The following is a 14,306-nucleotide window of genomic DNA, read 5'->3' as shown; positions in this document are numbered from 1 at the left end:
ATACGTTTGAGGCTCAGTGCGTCAGGGCTACGTGGAAGCGGAAGCACGATCAGACAACAGCCGATGACGCTCGAATACGGATCGATGAGTTGACGTAACAAACATGTTTGTTTCCAGTCCGACATCGGAGCACGAAGGAACACAATGACTGCGAAAACTGACTATCTCTAGATGATACATAGGTAATCATTAACAGTTCTTTATTGATAATGGCAACATTAGTGTGAAAATGTTACTAAACAAAGTTATGTGAAGGTAGTATCTGTTCCCGAAAGAACAGATACCACTGATGACCGTGCAGCTTCTCTAGAATAAAATGATTATTAAATCGACACACTAGCTGCAAACAGGCGTGCAAGGGATAAGTCCGTGCATACGTACTATCTTCTTTGCCCTCGGTGGTTCAGATGGATAGAGCGTCTGCCATGTAAGCAGGAGATCCTGGGTTCGAGTCCAGGTCGGAGCACACATTTTCAACATGTTGAAAGGTGGCTACTCTGAGTCACAGCGGCAGAGACTGCGCCAAAGAGTATCATTCCACCGCCTCCACTGGAGCAGTAGTAGTTCGGAGGTTGCCGTGGGCAGTGCTTGTTGAGAGGATGTCGGTAGCAGTACTAGCTGAAGGTATGTCGTGTGCAGTTGTCCTGTTGGGCGAGACAGCAGATGCTGTTTGATTGGGGATGTTGCAATGATCACAGTGTATTTTTCGTCAATATATACGAAGGTAAAAAAAAATTATTTCAAATTTCGTAAATAACAATGTCTCTTGGTCAAAGGTTCAGTCAACAAAGCATCTGGCTTGTGTTCATGTATTAGACTGTAATTCTTGTTTCTATGTGCAATTATAGTATTTCCAGTTTTTTAATTACTTCATGGTAAATGGTGTTTAAAATACCTTGTCGTATTGAGGAAGAACCGTGCCAGATGTGTACGGCAAGTCACATTTCCACACACAGAACAGTTACACTTGTGCTTTGTTGTTTCGTAGCTTTTATAGTTGCTGGGGACTTAATTAATCAGATGTGTTAACGGAAATTTCCTTTCATTCTTTATTGTTATTCTATGCAGTCAGATTGCGTACTAATACTACTCAGGGCATCTACATCTACATCTACATGACTACTCTGAAATTCACATTTAAGTGCTTGGCAGAGGGTTCGTCGAACCACAATCATACTATCTCTCTACCATTCCACTCCCGAACAGCTGGTTCAAATGGTTCAAATGGCTCTGAGCACTATGGGACTAAACATCTATGGTCATCAGTCCCCTAGAACTTAGAACTACTTAAACCTAACTAACCTAAGGACATCACACAACACCCAGCCATCACGAGGCAGAGAAAATCCCTGACCCCGCCGGGAATCGAACCCGGGAACCCGAGCGTGGGAAGCGAGAACGCTACCGCACGACCACGAGATGCGGGCCCCGAACAGCGCGCGGGAAAAACGAACACCTAAACCTTTCTGTTCGAGCTCTGATTTCTCTTATTTTATTTTGATGATCATTCCTAACTGTGTAGGTTCGGAAGAGAAAGTTGGTGACTGAAATTTCGTAAAAACGTCTTTGCTGTAATGACTTCCATCCCAATTCGCGTATCATATCTGCCACACTCTCTCCCCTACTACGTGATAATACAAAACGAGCTGCCCTTTTTTGCACCCTTCGATGTCCTCCGTCAATCCCACCTGGTAAGGATCCCACACCGCGCAGCAATATTCTAACAGAGGACGAACGAGTGTAGTGTAAGCTGTCTCTTTAGTGGACTTGTTGCATCTTCTAAGTGTCCTGCCAATGAAACGAAACCTTTGGCTCGCCTTCCCCACAATATTATCTATGTGGTCTTTCCAACTGAAGTTGTTCGTAATTTTAACACCCAGGTACTTAGTTGAATTGACAGCCTTGAGAATTGTACTATTTATCGAGTAATCGAATTCCAACGGATTTGTTTTGGAACTCATGTGGATCACCTCACACTTTTCATTATTTAGCGTCAACTGCCACCTGCCACACCATACAGCAATCTTTTCTAAATCGCTTTGCAACTGATGCTGGTCTTCGGATGACCTTACTAGACGGTAAATTACAGCATCATCTGCGAACAACCTAAGAGAACTGCTCAGATTGTCACCCAGGTCATTTATATAGATCAGGAACAGCAGAGGTCCCAGGACGCTTCCCTGGGGAACACCTGATATCACTTCAGTTTTACTCGATGATTTGCCGTCTATTACTACGAACTGCGACCTTCCTGACAGGAAATCACGAATCCAGTCGCACAACTGAGACAATACCCCATAGGCCCGCAGCTCTATTAGAAGTCGCTTGTGAGGAACGGTGTCAAAAGCTTTCCGGAAATCTAGAAATACGGAATCAACTTGAGATCCCCTGTCGATAGCGGCCATTACTTCGTGCGAATAAAGAGCTAGCTGCGTTGCACAAGAACGATGTTTTCTGAAACCATGCTGATTACGTATCAATAGATCGCTCCCTTCGAGGTGTACGTATCAATAGATCGCTCCCTTCGAGGTGATTCATAATGTTTGAATACAGTATATGCTCCAAAACCCTACTGCAAACCAACGTCAATGATATAGGTCTGTAGTTAGATGGATTACTCCTAATACCCTTCTTAAACACTGGTGCGACCTGCGCAATTTTCCAATCTGTAGGTACAGATCTATCGGTGAGCGAGCGGTTGTATATGAGTGCTAAGTAGGGAGCTATTGTATCAGCGTAATCTGAAAGGAACCTAATCGGTATACAATCTGGACCTGAAGACTTGCCCGTATCATGTGATTTGAGTTGCTTCGCAACCCCTAAGGTATCTACTTCTAAGAAACTCATGCTAGCAGCTGTCCGTGTTTCAAATTCTGGAATATTCCATTCATCTTCCCTGGTGAAGGAATTTCGGAAAACTGCGTTCAATAACTCCGCTTTAGCGGCACATTCGTCGGTAACAGTACCATCGGCACTCCGCAGCGAAGGTATTGACTGCGTCTTGCCGCTTGTGTACTTTACATACGACCAGAATTTTTTCGGATTTTCTACCAAATTTCGAGACAATGTTTCGTTGTGGAACCTATTAAAGGCATCTCGCATTGAAGTCCGTGCCAAATTTCGCGCGTCAGTAAATTTTAGCCGAACTTTGGGATTTCGCGTTCTTCTGAACTTCGTATGCTTTTTCCGTTGCCCCTGCAACAGAGTTCGGACCTGTTTTGTGTACCACAGGGGATCAGTTCCATCTCTTACCAATTTATGAGGTATGAATCTCTCAATTGCTGTTGCTACTATATCTTTGAATTTGAGCCACATCTCGTCTATATTTGCATAGTCAGTTCGGAAGGAATGGAGATTGTCTCTCAGGAAGGCTTCTAGTGACACTTTCTCCGCTTTTTTAAATAAAATTATTTTGCGTTTGTTTCTGGTGGATTTGGAAGAAACGGTATTGAGCCTAGCTACAACGACCTTGTGATCACTAATCCCTGTATCAGTCATGATGCTCTCTATCAGCTCTAGATTGTTTGTGGCTAAGAGGTCAAGTGTGTTTTCGCAACCATTTACAATTCGCGTGGGTTCGTGGACTAACTGCTCGAAATAATTTTCGGAGAGTGCATTTAGGACAATCTCGGAAGATGTTTTCTGCCTACCACCGGTTTTGAACAAGTATTTTTGCCTACATATCGAGGGAAGGTTGACGTCCCCACCAACTATAACCCTATGAGTGGGGTATTTATTTGTTACGAGACTCAAATTCTCTCTAAACTGTTCCGCAACTATATCATCGGAGTCTGGGGGTCGGTAGAAGGAGCCAATTATTAACTTAGTTCGGCTGTTAAGTATAACCTCCACCCATACCAATTCGCACGGAGTATCTACTTCGACTTCACTACAAGATAAACCACTACTGGCAGACTCAAACACTCCACCACCAATTCTGCCTAATCTATCTTTCCTGAACACCGTCTGAGACTTCGTAAAAATTTCTGCAGAACTTATTTCAGGCTTTAGCCAGCTTTCTGTACCTATAACGATTTCAGCTTCTGTGCTTTCTATTAGCGCTTGAAGCTCGGGGACTTTCCCAGCACAACTACAACAATTTACAACTACAATTCCGACTGTTCCTTGATCCAAGCATGTCCTGTATTTGCCATGCACCCTTTGAGATTGCAGCCCACCCCGTACTTTCCCGAGGCCTTCTAACCTAAAAAAACCGCCCAGTCCAAGCCACACAGCCTCCGCTACCCGTGTAGCCGCCAGCTGAGTGTAGTGAACTCCTGACCTATTCAGCGGAACCCGAAACCCCACCACCCTATGGCGCAAGTCAAGGAATCTGCAGCCAACACGGTCGCAAAACCGTCTGAGCCTCTGATTCATACCCTCCACCCGGCTCTGCACCAAAGGTCCGCAGTCGGTTCTGTCAACGATGCTGCAGATGGTGAGCTCTGCCTTCATCTCATAAGCAAGCCCGGCAGCCTTCACCAAATCAGATAACCGCTGGAATCAAGAGAGAATTTCCTCAGATCCAAAGCGACACACGTCATTAGTGCCGACATGTGCCACCACTTGCAGCTGGTTGCACCCTGTGCTCTTCATGGCATCCGGAAGGACCCTTTCCACATCAGGAATGACTCCACCCGGAATGCACACGGAGTGCACACTGGATTTCTTCCCCTCCTTAACCGCCATATCCCTAAGGGGCCCCATTACGCGCCTAACATTGGAGCTCCTAACTACCAATAAGCCCACCCTCTGTGATTGCCCGGACCTTGAAGACTGAGAATCATCCTCTGAAATAGGGCAGGCAGCTGCATCTGGCTCAGCCAGAGACAGTGCCTGAAACCTGTTTGCCAGACGCACCGGGGAGGCTTTCTGATCAGCCTCCGGGGACGTCTTTCGCTGCCTGCCACGCCTTGGAACGACCTCCCAATCAACCACAGGCGAGGGCTCAGCCCCACTGCGGGCAGCAACCGGGGCAACCACAGCGGCAGACCGATCTGGGGACAGACGGGACGAGGTTGACATCCCCGTGATACCCAAGTCCGGCTCCCCACAGTGGTGCCCATTGGCAACAGCCTCAAGCTGCGCGACCGAAGTCAGCGCCGCTTGCAGCTGTGAGCGAAGGGATGCCAACTCAGCCCTCATCCGAACACAGCAATCACAGTCCCTGTCCAGTCTAATCGATGTTGAACAACAGTTACTGAAACACGAGTCAGTGCCTAGATAACGCAAGGGAAACACGCAAAGAATGTATTAACTAACCTGTACAAATGCCTAACGACTGCTCTACAATCTGCCTGAATTTACGATTACAGCAACTAAAACTCGAAATTACACCTCCTACACGAAACTCACACGCAATTTAAGTAAGAATCTACGAAGTAAACACTAAAGCGCGATGCTACAACTCTCAAATACTATAATACGCCCGAAATTTATGAATTAAACAATGCAAGTACCCAAAAACACGCAAAGAAATTAAAAATTAAACTATGTAACAAATAAGTAAGCTAGGGGTATACGACTTGCTGCTGCAGCTGCTTATCCAACGGCGGCAGGGAGCACACTGGCTGTGACCGACCGACACTGACCGTTCAAAACAAAAACAGAAGACAGACGACTACGCGAATTTACACTATTCAGGTACTAAAGCGCGAAAAGCGCTCGTAGCCGGCGTCAGGGCTGCCACTACACTATGAATCTACGAAGTCCCATACGAATTGGGGCATAGGGTGTACGTTCGCACAAGAAGGTCAATGGCCGGGTAGCCATATTTTAATTACGAGACTTCGTAACCGGACAAACAGCTACTAAAATTATTTGCACTATATATAATTAAGCCCCCATACAAAGTCCCCAATGATGTATATCAACGCGTCTTTGCAGCTAGGGTGTCGATTTAATTATCAATTCACTCTAGAGAAGCTGCATGGGAACAGGTACTACCTTCGGGAATAGGTACTACCTTCATTCCGTCCCAGTCGGGGCACATATTTTCAACATGTACCCAATTATGTATATCAACGCCAGTTTGCAGCTAGGGTGTCGATTTAATTATCAATTCACTCTAGAGAAGCTGCACGGTCGTCAGTGGTATCTGTTCTTTCTGGAACAGATACTACCTTCATATATAGTTAAAATATGGCTACCCGGCCACTGACCTTCTTGTGCGAACGCACACGCTATGCCCCAATTCGTATGGGACTTCGTAGATTCATAGTGTAGTGGCAGCCCTGACGCCGGCTACGAGCGCTTTTCGCTTGCTGTGTTACAAGATAAGTAATTTAGCTAGTAATTAATCGTTTTTGGTGTCTATTCTATAGTATTTACGTGCATTAGTGTCAGATAAATTAAAGGTTGCAGTTTTTATTTGCGTCTGAATAATATAAGCGAAATTTCTATTTAGGACAGTTCCGGGTCTACGCAAACGTTTGTTTACTTTCTTAACTGACGTTAAATACGCGGGATTATCAATTAATTCAGTGCAAAATACTCAGTATTGGCGATTATTAGTGTCATTTAGGCTCGATAGATTGAAGGTAGCAGTTTTTATACGTTTCCTTAGGTTATTTTTCGTGTGAACGTAAACATTTGTTTATGTTATCAAATGGTTCAAATGGCTCTGAGCACTATGGGACTCAACTGCTGTGGCCATAAGTCCCCTAGAACTTAGAACTACTTAAACCTAACTAACCTAAGGACAGCACACAACACCCAGCCATCACGAGGCAGAGAAAATCCCTGACCCCGCCGGGAATCGAACCCGGGAACCCGGGCGTGGGAAGCGAGAACGCTACCGCACGACCACGAGATGCGGGCTATGTTATCAATACGAGGGTTAATCAGTTTAAGTTAGTGTACCATATTCAGTATTCACGTTTATTAGTGTCATTTAGACTCGATACATTGAAGGTAGCAGTTTTTATACGTTTTATTAGGAATAGTGATACTGACAGTGATTTATAACCTCACTTGTATACGTTTGACTAGCGCAACCTGCAACCGTTAACAGTTAGCAAAAAAAATGGTTCAAATGGCTCTGAGCACTATGGGACTCAACTGCTGAGGTCATTAGTCCCCTAGAACTTAGAACTAGTTAAACCTAACTAACCTAAGGACATCACAAACATCCATGCCCGAGGCAGGATTCGAACCTGCGACCGTAGCGGTCTTGCGGAACAGTTAGCAAATCAAAAATACGTGGTAAATTGGTATTACACGACAGTATCTGAGTAAATCAGTGTTACAATACAACTTCTGAGCCCTTCTTACATACGGTTTAGTCAGCAGAAAGCTAAAATTCACCTCGCCGCCTGATTGAATTCCTTAGCTTGTTGTGGGCTTTAGTGATCGTGTACTGTAAGCCCATCGGTTCCTATAGAGTAGGGTTCGTATTTGTGCTTTACATTCTGAATTCTTATTGTCAGGTAAAGGTTTTGTTTTGTACCTGCATCTGTCAGTGTACAATACCCAGTGTTTACGTTTATTAGTGTCATTTAGACTCAGTACATTAAAGGTAGCAGTTTTTATAGTTTTATTAGATCACTTTCGCGTGTACGTAAACGCTTGTTTAAATTACAAATACGAGGGATAATCAGTAGGTGCAGGTTACCGTAGGTCACTGTTTAATTCGTTTATAATATTCATTAGATATCCCCTAGCAGTTTACTGTAGGTCACTGTCTCATTCTTTAGTATTCAATAAATAACCCCTAGCAGGAAAATAAGCACCAGATCTCGCTTCTACCATAAATTTTCATTTTCATTATTGTGTGTCCTTTCTGCCAACTAGAGTGTAGCTGTTAACCTTGTGTGACAGTAGGTTTCCTTAAGTTTTTTATAGTAAATCAGTTATTAGCTAGATGGGTAGGGACTCTGTCTGCTGTGTGCGGATGCAGGAGGAGTTGGCCAAAGTCCAAACGCAGCTGGAAGCTTTGTTGGCCACAGTCAACAAGCTCCAGAGTGCCACCTTGAGGTGCGGTGGGGATGGAGGAAGGGGGAGAAGTCCATTGTTCACTCGGTGTGCTTGCCGGGGGGCCTCGTCCGGGATGCGGAAGAGGCTCTTCCGGCGGCTATCGAGCGTGCTGGGTGCAGCCAGCTGCAGATTGTTGCACATGTCGACACCATCGATGCCTGTCGTCGGGGTTCCGAGGAAATCATTGAGTCCTTTCGACGGCTGGCTAAATTGGTGAAGGTGGCCTCCATCTCTCTAGGAGTGGAGGCCAAGCTGACGATCTGCAGCATCGTACCCAGGGTGGACTGGGGTCCTTTGGTTTGGAGTCGAGTGGAGAATCTAAACCAGAGGCTACGTCGACTCTGTGACGAAAATGGTTTAGATACCTACGCTATGGGGTGGAAGGTTGTAGGACGCCTCTCGATAGATCAGGGGTGCGCTACACGCAGGAAGCAGCTACATGGGTACCACATTACTTGTGGCGTGCACATGGGGGCTTTTTAGATTAGGTTCCTCCCCATGGGAAACAAAGCGCTGGCCTGAAAAATTACCTGTTCATGACGCTGATGTGGGTGTGCCAACTGTAAAAATGGTTAGTTCGCCTAAAAAGGTCATTCCAAAGGATTTAAATATGCTTAATCTCATGTTAGTAAATTGTCGAAGTGTCTGTAGCAAGATCCCCGAGTTATCTCCGAAATAAACAGTAGCAATGCCAATATTGTATTAGGTACCGAAAGCTGGTTGAAGCCAGACATAAAAAGCAGTGAAATTTTGAATTCGTATTGGACAATGTCCAGGAAGGATAGGACTGATGTTATGGGAGATGGTGTGTTCATTGCAGTTAAAAGCTTTTTTAACGCAGTTGAGCTCGATACTGGGTCGGGCTGTGAAATAGTCTCGATAAAGCTGTCATTCAAACTACGATTGACCATTGTATTAGGCTGTTTTTATTGGCCACCAGCATCCGCAACAAACATCGCAGAACGTTTCAGGGACAATCTTGAGTACATAGGAATTAAATATCCAAATTATCCATTAATTATAGGGGGAGACTTCAATCTGGCATCTAGTGACTGGGAAAATTACACGCTTATCACAGGAGGCAGAAACAAAGATTCATGTGAAGTTATTCTAGGAGTGTTCTCAACATACAACCTTGAGCAATTGGTTAGAAAACCAACTCGAGATGGAAACATATTAGATATCTTGGCGACAAACAGACCTGATCTTTGTGAGGAAGTTAATCTAGAAGAAGGTATTAGCGACCATAATGTCGTTGTGTTTTCTATGTCAGTGGAAGTTACAAAAAACCCAAAGAATCAGAATAGAGTTTTCTCGTTTAAGAAAGCAAATAAAAGTGTCATTAATGAATATCTTCATTGTTAGCTCCAAGCATTCACCGCTGGACAAAAGGATATTGAGCATCTTTGGTCGGAATTTCAAGCTATTGTCCACCATGTGCTAGAGAAGTATGTGCCTAGCAAAAATATAGAGGAGGGAAAGGATCACCTTGGTACAACAAACGTATTAGGAAGTTGCGGAGAAAGCAAAGAATTTTGCACAGTCGTTTTAAACGTAGTCACTGCCCCGCTGACAAACAAATTATGCGAAATGAAAGCAGCTGTCAGAAGGACAATGAGAGGATCTTTTAACGAATTTGAAAGCAATATTTTATCTGAAGATTCTGGAAGTAACCCCAAAAAATTTTGGTCGTACGTAAAATCTATGAACGCTACAAATAATTCAATACCTTCTCTTACTGACAGTATGGGTAATGTAACTGATGATGATAAACAGAAGGCCGAAATTCTAAAAAAAAAAAAATGGTTCAAATGGCTCTGAGCACTATGGGACTCAACTGCTGAGGTCATTAGTCCCCTAGAACTTAGAACTACTTAAACCTAACTAACCTAAGGACATCACAAACATCCATGCCCGAGGCAGGATTCGAACCTGCGACCGTAGCGGTCTTGCGGTTCCAGACTGCAGCGCCTTTAACCGCACGGCCACTTCGGCCGGCTGAAATTCTAAACCTAGCTTTCATAAACTCGTTTACGATGGAGGACTGCAGCACCATTCCGCCTTTCAATTATCGAACAAACGAAAGGATGGCTGACATAGTGTTTAGTGTATCTGGGATTGTAAAACAGTTAAGATCCTTAGACGCCAGGAAGGCATCTGGCCCAGACGGTATCTCCGTAAGATTTTGTGTTGACTATGCTACAAATATAGCACCATTCATCTATCAGAGATCATTGGAATGGCTGAAACTTCCACGGGACTGAAAGAAGGCCCAAGTCATAGCAATCTATAAAAAGGGTAGAAAATCGGATGCACATAATTACCGGCAAATTTCACTGACATCGATTTGTTGTAGAATCATGGAACATATTTTGTATTCAGACATAATGACCTTTCTAGACTCTGAGAAGCTCATCTGCAGAAACCAGCACGGTTTTAGGAAACAGCGCTCATGCGAGACACAACTGGCTCTCTTTGTGCATGATATACAACAGGCTCTAGATACCAGCTCCCAGGTTAATGCCATATTTCTCGACTTTCAAAAGGCGTTCGACTCAGTTCCGCACTGTCGCTTGCTACAAAAAGTGCACGCGTACGGTCTATCCCATGACATATGCGGTTGGATAAAAAGTTTTCTAACAGACGGGGAGCAGTACCTCGTCCTGAAAGTGGTGACTTCAACAGAAACAAGCGTAACTTCAGGTGTGCTCCAGGGCAGCGTAATAGGTCCTCTGCTTTTTACGATTTACATAACGATCTGGTTGATGGTACTGACAGCGGCCTTAGACTGTTTGCCGATGATGCTGTAGTCTACAGGAAAGTAGTATCAAACGAAAGTTGCTAACAAATCAATGAGGATTTGCAGAAAATAAATGCGTGGTGTAATGACTGGCAGTTACCTCTCAATATTAGTGTAAGTGTAACCTACTGCGTATAATAAGGCGAAAATCCCCATTAATGTACGAGTACAAAATAAATGCCCAGTCTTTGGAAGCGGTAACGTCCGTCAAGTATCTGGGTGTGACTATTCGAAATGATCTCAAATGGAATGATCAGATTACACAAGTAACGGGTAAGGCGAACTCTAGATTGCGGTTTATTAGTAGAATCCTGAAGCGATGCAGTCCTTCAACAAAGGAAATAGCTTACAATACGATAGTTCGCCCAGTCTTGGAGTATTGTTCGTCTGTATGGGACCCTTGCCAGTTGGATCAAGAGATTGAGGAGGTCCAAAGAAGAGCGGCAACATTCGTGACTGGTAAATTTAGCCATCACGAGAGCGTTATAAATGTCATAGAAAGTTTGAAGTGGGACACACTTGCAGATAGACGGCGCGCTAAACAGAAGGGGCTGCTCACTAAATTCGGACATCCGATCTTCACCAAGGATGTAGAGCATGTATTATTACCACCAACTTTCAAATCGCGCAGTGATCACCATTCAAAGATAAGGGAAATAAGAGCTCGTACTGAGGCGTTCAGATAGTCGTTTTTCCCTCGCGCGATCCGCGAGTGGAACAGAGAGGAGAGAATATGACTTCGGCGCGAATTGTGCCCTCCGCCACACACTGCTTGGTGGCTAGAGGAGTATGTATGTAGATGGAGATGTAGATTAATTTGCCACGAGTAATGAGTGTGATGGGCAAACATCTATTAGGCGCACTACGAATGTAGTGGTGTGGACATGGGAATCTGGGTATCGCGGAACGCGTGTAAGGGGTAAGTCCCTGCAGGCCCTTTATCTTCTGTTCCCTCGGTGGTTCAGATGGATAGAGCATCTGCCATGTAAGCAGGAGATCCCGGGTTCGAGTCTCAGTTGTGGCACACATTTTCAACATGTCCCTCATGATGTTAACAAAGTTATTTTTGAAACTTCCTGGCAGATTAAAACTGTGTGCCCGACCGAGACTCGAACTCGGGACCTTTGCCTTTCGCGGGCAAGTGCTCTACCATCTGAGCTACCGAAGCACGACTCACGCCCGGTACTCACAGCTTTACTTCTGCCAGTATCTCGTCTCCTACCTTCCAAACTTTACAGAAGCTCTCCTGCGAACCTTGCAGAACTAGCACTCCGAAAGAAAGGATATAGCGGAGACATGGCTTAGCCACAGCCTGGGGGGTGTTTCCAGAATGAGATTTTCATTGGTGAAACCTTCAAGTCTCAAATTCAGCTGTGATGAATGGTTGGTCTGCTGCAGAGTGAAAATCTCATTCTGGAAAGTTATTTTGGTTCGCTTATTTTGTGTTGCTATTGTGGTCTTCAGTCCGAAGATCGGTTTGATGCAGCTGTCCATGCTACTCTATCCTATGCAAGCCTTTTCATCTGTGAGTAACTACTGCAACCTAAATCCTTCTGAATTTGCTTACTGTATTCATCTCTTGGTCTCCCTTTAAAAATTTTATTCCTCCCTCCCCCCCCTCCCCCACGCTTCTCCCCAGTACTAAATTGGTGAAACCTTCAAGTCTCAGATTCAGCTGTGATGAATGGTTGGTCTGATGAACAGTTGTTGCATGTAGCCAAGGTTAGATTAACGGTTGAAGCGAAGACATATGAAAGGTATTCTGAGGCCTTAAGGAAGGCAGGACAGTTCAAGCAATTGAAGGTGGTGCTTTTACAAAGGTAAAAGAAACAGAATAGCGCTCTGTACTTTAGGGAGAGGTTGAGTACAATGACGAAGAGACAGGGGGAGACGGTAGAGAAATTTGCGGACAGAATAAGAGAAATTAACGAGTACAGTTACGAGTTGGGTCAGAGCGATGAAGTGAATGGTGTTCTGTTACCGGATCTTATATCGCGGAAAGTGCGTGAAGGGACTTCGAAAGATTTGTATTTGGCCATTCAGCTGGCAATCCAATGTGAGGAAATAGACGTGGCTACGGGGTACGTGATAGACAAACAGTGTTTACAGCGGGTATAAAGTACTGTAAGTGTGATCATACGGGACATGTGCAGGGCCAATGTACCCAGTCACCGAGGAAAAGAGAAAGGGGTGGAAATCAGCAACGTGGAGGATGGACAAGTGGAGTTAGTAGAGGTGGACAATCATTAAGCGGCAGAGGGGGCCCAAGGCCCACCTAAGGGAGCTCCCGTTTAATTTGAATGCTACAAATACATATACAGAGGTGGAATGTTCAGTGGTAAGATCCATAGGAACTAAAAAGTTTAAGATTTTGTTGGCGCAGGGGTGCAAGTGTCAGTAGTTACTAAGAGTAAGGAGGTCACACCTTTGGGGTCAGTGACAGTGGACTTTCGCATGGGGAAAGTCCGATTTGATGCATGCATGGGGGTGACGTGATTCTAGGAATAGATTTCTTGCATCAACATCATGCCATAATTGACCTTGTACAACGAACTGTGGAACTTGGTGGAATGTTATTTCAGCTAAGGGAAACTGTTGTCGATGCAGAGCTGTAGCGAGGGGCGTTCAACGTAATGAACAAACCAATTGAACCTCGTGCATTAGCATTAAGGCTTAATTCGCATGAGTGTGTGTCTGGTGGTACCGGGAAGTCACTTTGGGTAAGTGTGGAGTCGAATCTACCTGTGGGTACAGTATTTGTTATTGAATCATTGGGCGATAATGAAGTTTTGGGTTCATTGGGCTGTTTTGTGAAACGTAGTATTGTACGCGGACAGGAGGGGAACGACGGGCGAGTAGTTCCCATGAACGTGGATAATTTTAACGCTGTAGACGCGAATTTGAGAAAAGGAGTTTTAGTAGCAAATTTGAATGTGCCAGATGATGAAGACTGGTGTTCGAGAGGTAGGCGAAGCGATCAACCACTAATTGCCGCTAGAACTGCAATGTGTGACAAAATTAAGCATTTGAAAGGAGGGGAAACAGAGCACATGGAAAAATTATTGTGCGAATTTAAGGATTTGGTTTTTCCACATGGAATGTTGCTAGCAACTCCATTAGTTCTACATAGGATACCAACAGGGAATGAAGTACCTGTTTACCGTAAACCATACAGAATACCGAGGTATTTGCTGCAGCTTGTGCAGGATTTTATTGATCAGCAGCTTGCGGATTGTATTATAGAGCATAGTAATAGTTGCTGGAGAGTGGGCATTGTCATTGTGCCTAAAAAATCTATGGATGGAACTAAGAAATTAAGATTCTGTTGTGACTACCGATACCTCCGTAACAAGACAGTAATGGACGCATACCCCATTCCAAACATATCGGAGACTTTGGATCATTTAGGACAGTGCCAGTACTTTTCTACGATGGATTTGACAAGTGGTTATCATCAATTAGAGGTGGCTCCAGAGGATCGTCCAAAAACTGCTTTCCCTACCCCTGCAGGTCATTATCAGTACATTAGAAT

Source organism: Schistocerca nitens, chromosome 6 (genome assembly GCF_023898315.1).
Source record: "Schistocerca nitens isolate TAMUIC-IGC-003100 chromosome 6, iqSchNite1.1, whole genome shotgun sequence".
NCBI classification, from domain to species: domain Eukaryota; kingdom Metazoa; phylum Arthropoda; class Insecta; order Orthoptera; family Acrididae; genus Schistocerca; species Schistocerca nitens.
The sequence above is the reverse complement of the archived record's forward strand: the minus strand, read 5'-3'. Positions refer to the sequence as shown.